We start from the raw sequence: 15027 nt of genomic DNA, 5'->3' as shown, positions 1-15027 counted from the left end.
AGGAACTGGGGATTCTGGTTTCTAGTGTGAGTAGATAACATGAGCTTTGGCAAGGTTTCCAGCTGTATTGCATCGGAGTTTCCCCATCTGCAGGATAATACCTGCTTTAAAACAGCCTCGGAAGTAGATCCTTAGACTGGGATTTGTGAGATCTGGATTCTAGTTCTAGCACAACTGACTGAGTGGATTTTAGTTTCATCATTTGTACAATAAAATATAGCTTCTAAGCTTCCTTATACAATTTAGTTACTTCATATAGTGCCCTGAAAACGTTAAGATTGTCTAGAAATGCAAAATTACATTATTCTTTGTTTTATTCAACAAATATTTATCTGGCCCTTAGTGTGTACTGGGCACTGTACAAGGAACTAAGGACAAGACAAAGCTTCTCAAGGAGTTCATACTGCATTTGGGGAAGAGAAACGATGTAGGAAGAAAAATAAAACCGAGTGAGAACGCTGGAGAGTAATGAGTGCTGTTTTACCTAATGTGGCAAAGAAGGCGTCTCTGATCTGAAGGAAGAGCTGAGCCATGTGAGTGTCTGGGGGAAGAGCATTCCAGGCAGAGGGAATGGCTGGAGAGTGTGAGTGAGGGAAAAAGCAGTAGAAGACAAGGTTAGAGAGAGTGGGGTCCGGACTGCGTAGGTCCTTAGAGGCCACCATAAGGAATTTGGCTTTTTCTCAGAATGAGATTGGAAGTCATTGGAGTAAAGTCATGACAAAAATTAGACTTTTGTTTTAACAGAGTCACTCTGGCCTCTATCCTTAGAATAGACCGTAGGGAGGTAAGAATGGAAGCAAGCGACCAGTTAAGCAGCTACTGTAATAATCTGAGCAGGAACCCAGGGTAGTTACAGAGGAGATGATGAGAAGTGGCCAGATTCTGGATAGGAGTTTTTGATGGATTGGATTTGGGTAGTAAGAAAAAGACCAATCAAGAATGACTCCAAGGGGGGACTTCCCTGGTGGCGCAGTGGTTAAGAATCCGACTGCCAATGCAGGGACACGGGTTCAAGCCCTGGTCCAGGAAGATCCCACATGCCGCGGAGCAACTAAGCCCGTGAGCCACAACTACTGAGCCTGCACTCTAGAGCCCGTGAGCCACAGCTACTGAGTGCCACAACTGAAGCTGCACGCCTAGAGCCTGTGCTCCGCAACAAAGAGAAGCCACCACAGAAGAGTAGTCCTGGCTCGCCGCCACTAGAGAAAGCCCCCATGCAGCAACGAAGACCCAACACAGCCAAAAATAAATAAATAAATAAATAAATTTATTAAAAAACAAAAGAATGACTCCAAGGGTTTGGGCCTGAACAACTGGAAAAATGGAGTTGATACTAAGATGAGGAAAGCTTTGGAAGGAGCAGTTTTAAGGGTTGTAAGGAGCAGGGCCGTCAGGGTTTGCTTTGGACATGTTAAGGATGAGATGCCCATTAGGCATCCAAGTGGAGAAGTGAAGTAGGAAATGAACCAATAGGCATAAGGATCCTAGGGTGGGAAGGGACCAGAACTTCCAACCCAGATCCTCAAATGTCTACATGAGGGAATCCAGTCTGGGTAGAGCTAGGAGTGCTTGACAATAACCCAGTGGCAGAAAAGGACACTGAGACCCAAAATGAAATCATCTTGAGGAAAGAAGTCTAGGCTAAAGATGCATTTTAAGACAAGGCCCCAAGTATTGATATGATACCACAGATTGTGCTCCTGTGCAAATCGGAACTGGCGACTATAAGCCCATTAGAGCCTAGCGATCCAAGAGTGTGTGAGAATTTGACCTGGGAGAGCTAGTTCCCACTATGCCTGGAATTAGAACACAACCAATCTGACTCACTCCCTTATGCCCCAATTTGGAATATGTAAACCTCCTAAGATTTTGGACAATGTCGATGAAAAATTAATCAGTTGATCTAAGAAAGAAATGGAAAATTTTATTCAAGCCAAATCTGAGGATTATAACCCAGGAAGAGCATCTCAGAAAGCTCTGAGAACTGTTCTGCCCATTAGAAGTCAAGGCACAGTTATATAAGTTTTTTGAGACAGAGGGCTATGCATCAAATGAAGGATTATTGACAGTTTACATAATCTATATCTAGGTGTCATTGTGGTGGGTCATGTGACCCCTTGCAAGATCAAGAAGGAAGGTTATCTTTTTTTTTTTTTTTTTTTTTTTGCGGTACGCGGGCCTCTCACCGCTGTGGCCTCTCCCGCCGCGGAGCACAGTCTCCGCACGCGCAGGCTCAGCGGCCATGGCTCACGGGCCCAGCCGCTCCGTGGCATGTGGGATCTTCCCGGACCGGGGCACGAACCCGTGTCCCCTGCATCGGCAGGCGGACTCTCAACCACTGCGCGACCAGGGAAGCCCAGGAATGTTATCTTTTATGGAGTTGTCTTGCTGATGCTAGGAGAATGTTTCTCTTTATGGTTGAGCAGGTATTCCTGCCTGAAGGGGGAGGTTTAGTCAACACATGATGCAGATACACAATGCACAGTGGGGAGAGGGGAGGTCAAAGGGCAGGGAAGAACTTTTTTGTTTAAATTTTTCTTGTCTTGTCATAAAATATGAATTTTATTTCACAACAGTCTGTGAGCAATCCTAATAGGAGGGTCAAGATTTGAGAGGTGTGTACAATGTAGAAATCTGTAGAAATTGGTGTCTAATTGGATTGGAGAGTGAGGGACATGACAAGACTCTGAATTTTCTACCTCTGGCGCCTGGGCTGGTAATCATGATAGGAAATACCAGAGGAGGTGAGGTCGGGGGTTACTTCTGTTTATTTATTTATTTTTTGATGTGAGGCTGAAGTGAGATTGTGTTTGGCCTTCCAGTAGAGAGTTTTGGACACCACCAGAACACACAAGTAGGTCTAGTAAGTAAGAGGATCTGGATCTGGAGCTCAAGAAGGATTTAAAGTACCCATTGTTGTGATGCTTATCACGACAAACATGACAAACATGTAACCTGTGTAAATTATATTAATTAACCCACATAAGTAGCTCATTGTGTTTTCCACTTTTACAGAGAGACACAGGAAGTTAAACTAATCTATCACCTTCCTCAAAGACTTGAACTTCTCATAATTTTCTTCACCCCACACTACTGTATGACTCTTTCATCCATCTCTTTTACTCATTTCCCAAGAAATGAAATGCTCAATTGCTTCTCTATCCTTCAAGCTCCTAATCTACATTTACCTGTTCACTCCTAGCAGATAACCTAGATTCCTAATTTAGTGACAGGATTAAAGGATTTAACCTGAGCTCCAATAGCTTTCATCCTATCCTCCACAAAATGTTTTTCTTTCTTGTACCTGATGTTATCCTCCCTCTTATCTCATTAGGGTCCCCTCCAATTTTATTAATACTAATCCCATCCACTTGTGCCCTAGTTTTTATTCCTGCTCACAGCCTCTGAAAACTTGCTTTATTAATTAACCCCTTGGCTTGACCCTTAATTCTCTTTGTCTACACAAATTACTACTAAACCACCATAGTGTCATTTCCTGCCTGAGTTACTATCCTGTATCTCTCCCCTTTTATTCACACTTATGGCTTTTCTTTTCATACTCCCATTTACTTCTTAGCTCTAATAAGTATCCCCACCCCACTGACCCCATCACTTCAAGTTTTCAGTTTTAAGCATCCCACTATCCAACCACCACCTCTACCTTTCCAGTAAGAGAAAAGCAATCCAACAACCCTTCTGCTTAATAAGACTGACAAGCCATTGATCCTACCACCTTTTTACTGTCCTTTACCCCCTTATGTCCTCACATCTCTCCTTCCATAGTCCATCACTATAATTACACTCCTGCTTACACCTGCAACTCCCTAGTTCCATTTTCCTTGTTGTGCTCACTTAGCAAAACTTCAAACCTGATTAAATCTAACCCTACCCACCCCATGCCTGCAGGCATGGCTGTGGCATGCTTACAGATCCACTTAAAATTCATGACCACTAACCTCCAGTGGGCCTTCCATTGCTCAGCAGTAATACTATATTTCCCTTAATCTCTTCACTTTCCTACTCTCCTAAAATTTTTTTATATCTTCTTCAGGACCCTCAAACCCTCCAAATTTCCTCCATTCTCACTCAGTTCATAACTTTGCATCTTTATTCACTGAGAAAACAGAAGCAATCAGAAGAGACTGTCCACAGCTCCAACTAGTACTGTGCCTTCCTTGTTAGAATATAATTTTCAAAAAGTTAAAATCGGGCTTCCCTGGTGCCTCAGTGGTTAACAATCTGCCTGCCAGTGCAGGGGACACGGCTTCGAGCTCTGGTCAGAAAGATCCCACGTGCCGCGGAGCAGCTAAGCCCGTGTGCCACAACTACTGAACCTGTGTGCTGCAGCTGCTGCAGCCCGCATACCTAGAGCACGTGCTCTGCAACAAGAGAAGCCACCGCAATGTGAAGCCCGCGCACCGCAACGAACAGTAACCCCCGCTCGCCGCAACGAGAGCAAGCCCCCGAGCAGTAACGAAGATCCAACGCAGCCATAAATAAATAAATTTATATTTTTTAAAAAAGTTAAAATTATGACTCATATAAATATAGAAGAAAACATGTGCCCAAGATTTATTGACTAAGGAACCAGTAAAATGATAAAGCTGGTGCAAAGAGCATTTGAGGGGGCTTCCCTGGTGGTGCAGTGGTTGAGAGTCCGCCTGCCGATGCAGGGGACACGGGTTCGTGCCCCGGTCCGGGAAGATCCCACATGCCGCGGAGTGGCTGGGCCCGTGAGCCATGGCCACTGAGCCTGCGCGTCTGGAGCCTGTGCTCCGCAACGGGAGAGGCCACAACAGTGGGAGGCCCGCGTACTGCAAAAAAAAAAAAAAAAAAAAAAAAAGAGCATTTGAGGAATAGGAGTTGATATATTTCATCAGGAAAGGTGCTTTAAAAATATTAGAATAAGATTGCTAGGAAGAGGGACTTCCCTGGTGGTCCAGTGGTAAAGAATCTGCCTTCCAATGCAGGGGATGTGAGTTCCGTCCCTGGTTGGGGAACTAAGATCCCACATGCCGTGAGGCAACTAAGCCTGTACACCACAACTACTGAGCTCGCGTGCCTCAACGAGAGAGCCCATGTGCCGCAAACTACAGATCCCACGTGCCCTGGAGCCCACGCACCACAACTGGAGAAGAGAAAACCCACACACCACAACTAGAGAAGTCCGTGCACTGCAACGAAGAACTGACGCAGTCAAAAAAAAAAAAAAAAAAAAAAAAAGATTGCTAGGTAGAAACAAAACTGGTTAATGCCCTACAAGAGAAAACAAAAAAATCTTAACCTGTGAGGTTATCTTTTCCATAGGATAGAAATCATTTGTATTTCTCTCAGACAAGAACCATTTGCATTGCTATAAGTTTGCTATAAGAAACAGAATTGTTGGACCTCCCTGGTGGCGCAGTGGTTAAGAATCCGCCTGATTGGCAGGGGACAGGGGTTCGAGCCCTGGTCCAGGAAGGTCCCACATGTCGCAGAACACTTAAGCCCGTGCGCCACAACTACTGAAGTCCGTACGCCTAGAGCCCGCGAGCCACAACTACTGAGCCCTGGCCCCACAACTACTGAAGCCCACACGCCTAGAGCCCGTGCTCCGCAAAAAGAGAAGCCACCGCAGTGAGGAGCCCACGCACCACAACAGTAGCCCCCGCTCTCTGCAACTAGAGAAAGCCCATGTGCAGCAACAAAGACCCAACGCAAACAAAATTAAATAAATAAATAAGTTTATTAAAGAAAAGAAACAGAATTGTTAAATATCCTAATCAATAATAAGTAGAAAGTCAAGCAAAGGTAGTGGCCCTTAGAAAATGAGATAATCCCCAGAGGGCCTGCTGGATGGAGCACAGCTCTTCACTAAAAAGATACCCAGTAATCCTGTTAGCCTATTTCCAAATTTGGGGTGATTTTTCTTAACACTCTACCTATTTGTGACTGTCCCCATGCACTTCTGCCTGTCTTCTAGCTACTGACAATAAACTGCCCATGCCCTTATTCAAGGCCAACCTTTCCACTTGTATATTATATCCCATCCACTTTTGCCTACTCTAGGATATTACTCTAGTGATTCTCTTTTCTGTCTCCTGCATCAATTTCCCCCCTCTATTCTACGTTTACTTTTAGCATTAAGATATGCTCTTCCATCTCCAAAACAACCTCTCTTGATTTCACTTCTGCCTGTGGCTACTATCCCATTTCTCTCCTCATCTTTATAGCAAAGAATTATCTACCACCAATACCTCCAGTTTCCTCCTACTACTCTTTGAACCCGCTGGAATCAGACTTTAACCCTCACCACTTTTCCAAAAGTCACCCATGACGTCCACATTACCAAATCCAATGGTCACTCCCAGTTCTCATTTTATTTAATCTATCAACATCATTTGACACTGTGAAACACTTCACTTAGCACTTTCTTCACTAGGTTTCCGGGACCCTTCTGGTTTTCCTCCTGGCTGCTCTTTCTCAGTTGCCATTGTTGTTTCCTCCTTGGTCTCCTAAACTCTTATAACAATTTATTTTTATTATTATTATTTTGGCTGCACCACGTGGCATGTGGAATTTTAGTTCCCTGACCAAGGATCGAAACTGTGCCCCTTGCAGTGGAAGCATGGAATCTTAACCGCTGAACCACCAGGGAAGTCCCTCCTAGACTCTTTAAATTTTTAAAATTTGGCTGCATCGGGTCTTAGTTGCTGTATGCGGGAGCTTCAACGCAGTGCGAGGGCTTATCCCTAGTTGTGGCGTGGAGGCTCAGTAGTAGTTGCGGTGCGCAGGCTTAGTTGCTCCGCGGCGTGTGGGATCTTCCTGGACCAGGAATCAAACCCATGTTCCCTGCATTGGCAGGCAGATTCTTAACCAGTGGACCACCAGGAAGTCCCAATATTTTAATTCTTGTAGGGTAAACATTGATGTCTCCTTTTTATTTCCAAATATTGGTATTTTATTTTTAAGCCAACTATTTTATTTATTTTATTTTATTTTTGACTGCATTGGGTCTTCGTTGCTGCTTGTGGGCTTTTCTCTAGTTGAGGCGAGCAGGGGCTACTCTTTGTTGTGGAGCACAGGCCCTGGGCGCGCAGGCTTCAGTAGTTGTGGCTCGTGGGCTCAGTAGTTGTCGCTTGCAGGCTCCAGAGTGCAGGCTCAGTAGTTGTGGCACACGGGCTTAGTTGCTCCGCGGCATGTTGGGATCTTCCTGGACCAAGGCTCGAACTCATGTCCCCTGCACTGGCAGGCAGATTCTTAACCACTGTGCCACCAGGGAAGTCCCTACCATATATTTCAAAATTATTTTCTTAATGGTTACTATAGGGATAATATACATCTTAATTCACTACTATCTATTGCAGATTAATACTAACTTAATTTCAGTAAAATATAGAAACTTTGCTCCAATATAACTCTATCCCAGACCCTCCTTTGTGCTATAATATATATCTCAAATATATCCTTGTATTAACACTTAATATTATTTATCATATAGTTATATCTGTATTACATAATAATACATTAAGTGTTATTATATATCTCACATGTACATGTTATAACCCATCAATATAGAGTTTTTTTTAAGCTCTTTTTAAAATGTATTTATTTATTTGTTTATTTTTGGCTGCATCGGGTCTTCGTTGCGCTGCGCAGGCTTCTCATTGCAGCGGCTTCTCTTGATGTGGAACACGGGCTCTAGGTGCATGGGCTTCAGTAGTTGTGGATCGCAGGCTCTAGAGCACAGGCTCTAGAGCGCAGGCTCAGTAGTTGAGGTGCACGGGCTTAGTTGCTCTGCGGCATGTGGGATCTTCCCGGACCAGGGATCAAACCTGTGTCCCCTGCATTGGCAGGCAGATTCTTAACCACTGTGCCACAAGGGAAGTCCCATCATGGTGGTTTTCTTTTGTTGCTTTAAAGATTTTCTTTCCATTGTTGGTTTTTAACAATTTGTATGCTGTGTTTAGGTGTGGATCTCTTTGTAGTTATCCTAGTTGGGTTGGTTGAGCTACTTGGATGTGTAGATTAATGTTTTTAATCAAATTTGTGAAGTTTTCTGACATTATTTTTTTTTTCTGACCTCTTCTTCCCTCTCCCATTACACATATGTTGGTCTGTTGTCCCACAAGTCTCTGAGGCTCTCTTCACTTTTCTTCCATTTTCATTCTTTCTATTCTTCAGTAGATAATTTCGGTTGATCTCTTCGGTTCAAGTTCACTGATTCTTTTTCTCTGCTAACTTGAATCTTCCTTTCAGCCCCTCTAGTGAATTTTTTGTTTCAAGTATTGCTTATTTCTACCTCTAGAAATTACATTTTTAAAATTTTAAGTTATGTGTTTCCTTATTGAGCATCTTTATTTGTTAATATATTATTGCCCTAATTTCTTTTGATTCTTTAAACATTGATTTCTTTTAGTTCTTTGAACATATTTATAATAACTGCTTTGATGTCTTTGCCTGATAAATCCAACTTCTTGGAGACAGAGTCTATTGATTTTTTCTTTCCCTCAGAATGAGTCATACTTTCCTATCTCTTTGCATACTTTATTTGAAAGCTAGATTTTTAAATACTATATTGTAGCAACTCTGGATTCTGAGTTCTCCCTTAAGGCTGTCTTTTGTGTTTGTGTGTTTAGTAACATGCCTTGGTTAAATCTATGAAATCTGTCTCCTCTGAAGGGTGTGGCTGTCGATATCTCTGCTCAGTTGATTTTTTGTTTTTATTTTTAAGTCTGGCTTCCTAGGGGTCACTCCTGTGTCTAAGTAGCCTAAAGGTTAGCCAGTGTTGGGACAGAAACTGGCTTCTGTCCTCTAGTAATGGGTGTGTGGGCAGGGGAACAAATTTAAAGTTCAGGCTGTTTTCAATTCTACTTGGCCTTTTACTTTTACTTTTCATTGGGCCCTTTCACAGCTCCTCCATGCTCAAATCCTCAAAGTCAGACAGGAGTATGTGGCTGTCTTAGATCCTCTGTTCTCAGCTGCAAATGTACACAACCTCAGCCAGGAATACTCTTTCCCCAGCCACAACTGCAACCTCAGGTTGGTAGTACCATTGGCCCTCTCCTGCTCCAATTCAAGTGAGCCCTCTTTGACTGTGCCAGTCACACAGCATCCCCCCATCCTGGCAAAATCTCCATGCTGACCGGGCTGGGGAGAGGGTTGGAAAATGGAAGCATCCTCAAGCAAGGATGCCACAGAGTCCCACTGTTATTACTGAATTTCAGCAGTTGTTCAAGCACAAACACTTCTCAGATTATTCTATGCCTTTGGTCGATTTTCAAGGTGCTAAAATGGTGGTTCTCACCAATTTTTTCCAGGTTTGTAAGTTGCTTTTGGGGGGGAGTTGATTTGCCCACCTCTTCACTCTGCCACACCTGGAAGTCCCACCCTCGTCAATAAATATTTGATGAATAATAAGTGACTAAACCCTGTGTTATCTGTCTTCTACCTCTACCACATTTTTGAGACTGTCCCATCAAAAATTATCAGTTGCCTCCCAGGAAGTAAAACAGGCTTTGAATAAAGCAGACATTGGTTGAATTCCAGCTCTGCCACTTAGCAATTGTGTATTCGGCAAGTATACTTACCTTCTCCAAGTCTTTTTTTTTTTTTTTTCCTTTTCTTTTATTCTGTTAAATGGCTAAAACAATGCCTATGGAGTTATTGTGAGGAGGGTGGGGTCTGAGTAAGCACCTGGATGGACACCTCAGGGTTCTTTTCCAACACAGTTTTTGTCAGGAGGCCTGAGCTTCTGTTCAGACTGAGTCTGGGATGCCTCTTGACCTCTTTTATCACCCTTACACTCAATAGAGACATAAATGGTGGGAATGCAAGGATAAGATCATGAAACTCCTTTGAGAGTGGATCTACTATACACAACTATAATGTATCATTATGCCTTATGATGTTCTTTGGGAACTTAAAAATCCCTCTCCCTGGGAAATTTTGATCATAGCAGAATTTCTAAAAATAGGGAAGCTACTGAAATTACTCCCCTAACTTCCTTTTTCCCTGGACATTTTAACCATTATGTTGATATCTTCTGAAAGACCAGGACTATGGATAAATCCTTTTTAATCTCACATTTTTAGGTATTTCTTCTTCTAAGAACTGAAAGGCATGGTCCCCTGACTCAGAAATAAAACATCAATTTGGTGGTTAAAGATGGAGAAAAAGAAACATGACCAAATAGAATGCTTGGAATTTGAAATGAAAATAGTGTGGCAAGACTATCACCATTTTAGGGCCTTACTGAAAATTCAGCTCTTTCTGCAGGAAATGCATGTTTAAAAACAGAATAAAAAACAATTGCTCTTTCCACATTCTTTTAAATTTTTTCCCTTTTATCCTCCCTTTAGTTAGCCAAGCATTCACTATTGTTACTTGCTTTTTCATGTGTCAGCTAGGCTGCCAGCTCTCTGAAGGCAGGGAATACCTCTTTGTATCTTCCCCGATGCCTGGCACTATTCCTTGCTCTCACCTGCAGTCAACAATTATGCTCATTTTATATAAATTGTAAACATCTACCAACATAGAAAGTTTAGGAGGATGACATTTAAAAAGTATAAACAGAATTTGTAATATTTCCTTTCTGTACCTCATGTATATTCCACTCTGGAGACCACTGTTCTGTAGGATAAAATGCAGGTTTCAGTTTTTTTTTTTTTTTTTTTTTTGGCTTCGTCGGGTCTTCGTTGCTGCACGCAGGCTTTCTCGTTACGGCGAGCGGGGGCTACTCTTCGTTGCGGTGCGCGGGCTTCTCATTGCGGTGGCTTCTCTTGCTGCGGAGCATAGGCTCTAGGCACGCGGGCTTCAGTAGTTGCAGCATGCGAGCTCAGTAGTTGTGGCACATGGGCCCTAAAGAGCGTGGGCTTCAGTAGTTGTGGCGCGCGGGCTCTGGAGTGTGGGCTCAGTCGTTGTGACACACGGGCTTAGCTGCTCCGCAGCATGTGGGATCTTCCCACACCAGGAATCGAACCCGTGTCTCCTGTATTGGCAGGCGGATTCTTAACCACTGCGCCACCAGGGAAGTCCAAGATCCAGGTTTTTTAAAACCACAGTCTTCAAACTGGGATCTAGGTAACTTAAGGGTACATAGCATAGATAGTATTAAGAGGTTCAATTTCCAGATTCTGAAGTACCAAATGTTTCCTTTCCTGAAAGTGATCTGCCAAGAAATGGCTGACGTTGAGCTGATTTCTCTTTTCCAGCCTCCCCTTTCCAATTGCTCTGACCCTTCACAACAGAAACTCCTCAGCCATCCTGGACTGTGTTTTTTCCCCAAAGCAAGGGATGATTTGAGAATGCATTATGCCTGAGGGAGAATCTCTTGAGAGCCAAGTAAGAAACACTGACAGAGCAGCAGCTTCTTCATCCCCTGAACAAATTCCTGGCAAGCCTCTGTGCCTTGCACAGTGACTATCTTAGAATTAGAAGTCACAAGTGAGGTGGTGGAAGACTTTGAAGTAATACACTGGGTTCTTTTTTTTTTTTAATTTTTAAAATATTTATTTATTTATTTGGCTGTGTCGGGTCTTAGCTGCGGCACGTGGGATCTTCGTTGAGGCATGCGGAATCTTTTGTTGCAGCGCACAGGCTTCTCTCTAGTTGTGGCGCTCGGGCTCTAGAGCATGCAGCCTCAGTAGTTGCGGCACACGGGCTCAGTAGTTGTGGCTTGCAGGCTTAGTTGCCCCGCGGCATGTGGGATCTTAGTTCCCCAACCAGGGATTGAACCCATGTCCCCTGCATTGGTAGGCGGATTCTTAACCACTGGACCACCAGGGAAGTCCCGTTATATGGTGTTTTTAATTTAAAAATGGAGCTAACCTTTTTCTGATAGAAAATAATTCTATTTAACTGCCCAGTTTGACCATGTACACCAGTTTTGCCAATTCAGTGATATTTTCCTTAAGTGAAATGGGCTAGATCTGTGCCTCCGCCTTGTTAATGAAAATACATGCAAAGTACTCGTCCGATATACAACACACCAAAAATGTCACCATTTGCAACTATTTCAACTTCTGATGACCACTGCCTTAAACTAACATTCACAATATTCATAACCACCCCAGACTCTTTCCCATCTTATCTCCTGTCAGGCCCTTTCAGGCTTCAGCCAAACCATACTCATGCTCCTGGGCATTCTTCCAAGTCTATACCTGTGTGTGTGCTCATGTCAGTTCCTCCATCAGAAATACCCTTTCTTCCCATCTCTGTATGTTGAAAACTTAATATCTGCTTGGACTGAAGCACTAATTAGGCACTGAGGATGCTAAATGAACATAATAATAGCCTTAGCATGTCTTCGCAGGATTTAAGAGTCTAGTATGGGAGACAGATAAGCAATGGAATATGGTATGACAGAGCTATGATGGGGAACCACAACGTGTTGGGAACTCAGCAGAGACACCCTCCCTTCACCTGGAAAGGTCAAGGAAGTCTTGGAGGAAGTGTCCAGAAAGCCAAGACCCACTGAGGAGCAAGAGTTAGCTTGACATTTTGCAGGGAGTGAGGAGAAGAGGACTGACTGGTGCTGAGAGAACAAAAGTGAGTTGAATTGACATTGTTAAGGCGAGTCCTCTGTGAAGTCAGGATTTTGACCATGAGAGACACACTTACCTAATTCTAGGGTCCAGATAGAAACGTCTACCAAGTTCAATCTGTTTCATGTTTTTGAAAGAATGGTCACATTTCTCTCTAAAGCCCAATTTAGAACAGGCTGAAAGTCAAGGGAGAGGTCATCTCTAGAAAAAATTTCCCTTGCGTTTTGCCAAACACAAAATATTTGAACCCCAAGCTCAATTGCTGGGGGAATGTGTAGACTTTTTATATTGGGTTCACCAGAAATAGTGCTCAGTGAATACTCTTGAGACATCTGTGAAGAAAGTCTCAGGAAGTTTGTACGTGGGGCTCTGTTCTGAGGGTGCAGGCACCCTCTAAACAAATAAGCTAATGAAACAATAAGAACCATAGAAGAGAAAAATTCAGTTTCTGAATTTTGAAGAGATCACAAGGGCTTAAGTTGTCTGGCTCTCACTGCTCCACCTCTGATCCCCTCCTGCACTGTCCTAAACCAGAGACCCTGAAAGTCCCTTCACCAAGGGATGCTCAATTCCACTGCATGCCACCACTCACACTGCTGATTTGTTATCAAGCTATTTATTTCTATGAGAGACACTCCTCACAAATACATTGGTAGAAGAGAGGTACGACAGATGTGGCATCAGCCATCAAATATTTCCTCTACTTGGGCTACCCTGGTGGCGCAGTGGTTAAGAATCTGCCTGCCAACGCAGGGTTCCATCCCTGGTCCGGGAAGATCCCACATGCCGCGGAACAACTAAGTCCATGCACCACAACTACTGTGCCTGCATGCCACAACTACTGAGCCTGTGTGTCACAACTACCGAAGCCTGCACGCCTAGAGCCTGTGCTCTGCAACAAAAGAAGCCACTGCAATGAGAAGCCCACACACCGCAACGAAGAGAAAGCCTGTACAGCAACGAAGACCCAATGCAGCCAAAAATAAATAAATTAATTAAAAAATATTTTCTCTACTGGTAACAATTTGGTACCCAATAACTCTTTGCTCATTCAAAATAGAAAATATACTCAATCTTCTAGTTCTCTGATACAGTCCATCCATGCATCATCACAATGGATTCTTATTTCTCATCCTGTTTTCCTAGTTTATTTTCTTCAAGCATCCATATGGAGGGTTAACATTTTCTCTATAAAAGTATTCACTGTGGCAGTAGAATCAGGTAGGTCTCATCCATGAGGGCTTAGTTATCGAAGCACCAAAGGATGTCTTTATAAAACACTGACTGTATATGGAAGTCACATGACATGGACCCGAAGAACTATATAACCAGTTAGGTTCCAAAAGGTTATATTGTTGGTAAAGCTACTTCATCTTTTTCAGGAAAACCATTATAAGCTCATCCCAGAAAACAAAAACTCATTTTTGTTAGAATGTTATTATCAAGCTCTGGAGGGTCAGTTTGATAACATTTTTCCATTACAAATGTTTCCTATTGTGATACCATATTTTTCCAGATGGGTGGGCCAACTGTAATTCTGCTCTAAATCTTGCTTTCTTCCAGTTCCCCGTGAGTTTTCTAATTATGGCCTTTAACAAAGTTTCCAGCAATGGTGAATTGAGATTTGTTTTGAAGTATGAATATAAATGTGTTTGAAAACGGGTTTAGACCCTTGTGTGGAAAGAGCCTGAAGCTTCCTAAACAGAAAAATCATCAAGTAAATCAGAACTGGCTTAAGAGTCTGGAAAATGGTAGCAGGGTTTAGTGACCTTATATCAAACCACGGCCAAGGCCACATTTTAACACCTCCCCACTCCCAGATTAATTTTATTTCTGTCACCCTCTTCAGCTTTTAAATTTCCTTCCATTCAGCAAAATCGGTTCCATTCAAGAGAACAAATACATTGTGACTTCTATGCCTGATACTTCTCTGTGTGCACTGGTGGAAAATAGAGTTTTAGTTTTCAGCTTTGCACCTGAGAATCGTGCGGGAGTAATGAAATGAGTTAAGCCTCCTTTTCTCCTAAAGCCCCAGGTTTTCCTGAGAACACCCATATAACATATGTCAGTTCATTTAGGCCGGAAGGCTCCTCAAAACCGAGGCCATTTTCTTGTAGGGTCATTTTAGTCTCTTTTTAGATAAGGGGACTGCATGTAAATGCTACCTTGGTGGCAGAGGCTTTCCTGGGCAAAAGTCCACACCTTCACCTGCAACCCGTTTTCTCCTTCCCCGGCACGGTCTTGCAGGGTCGCGGCGCTTCCAGCAGATGGCGCCGCAGCTGAATTTTCGCGACCCTCTCTCTAAACCTGCAGAAGAGTCTGGAATAAACAGGAAGAGGAATTTGTTTTTTTAACCACTCCAATTTCCAACATATATTGCTTTCTTTGTCGGGTCAGAAGCTCTTTTTACTTAGCCAAGTTGAAATGTATTTGAGACGTTTAAAAAAAAATCAGTGATTACGCAATCCCAAATACATGTTTTTTTAAAGAATTTCCACTGTCT

Source organism: Grampus griseus (assembly GCF_964374135.1).
Source record: "Grampus griseus genome assembly, chromosome: 11".
Classification (NCBI taxonomy): Eukaryota; Metazoa; Chordata; class Mammalia; order Artiodactyla; family Delphinidae; genus Grampus; species Grampus griseus.
This window is presented reverse-complemented; position numbering follows the sequence as displayed.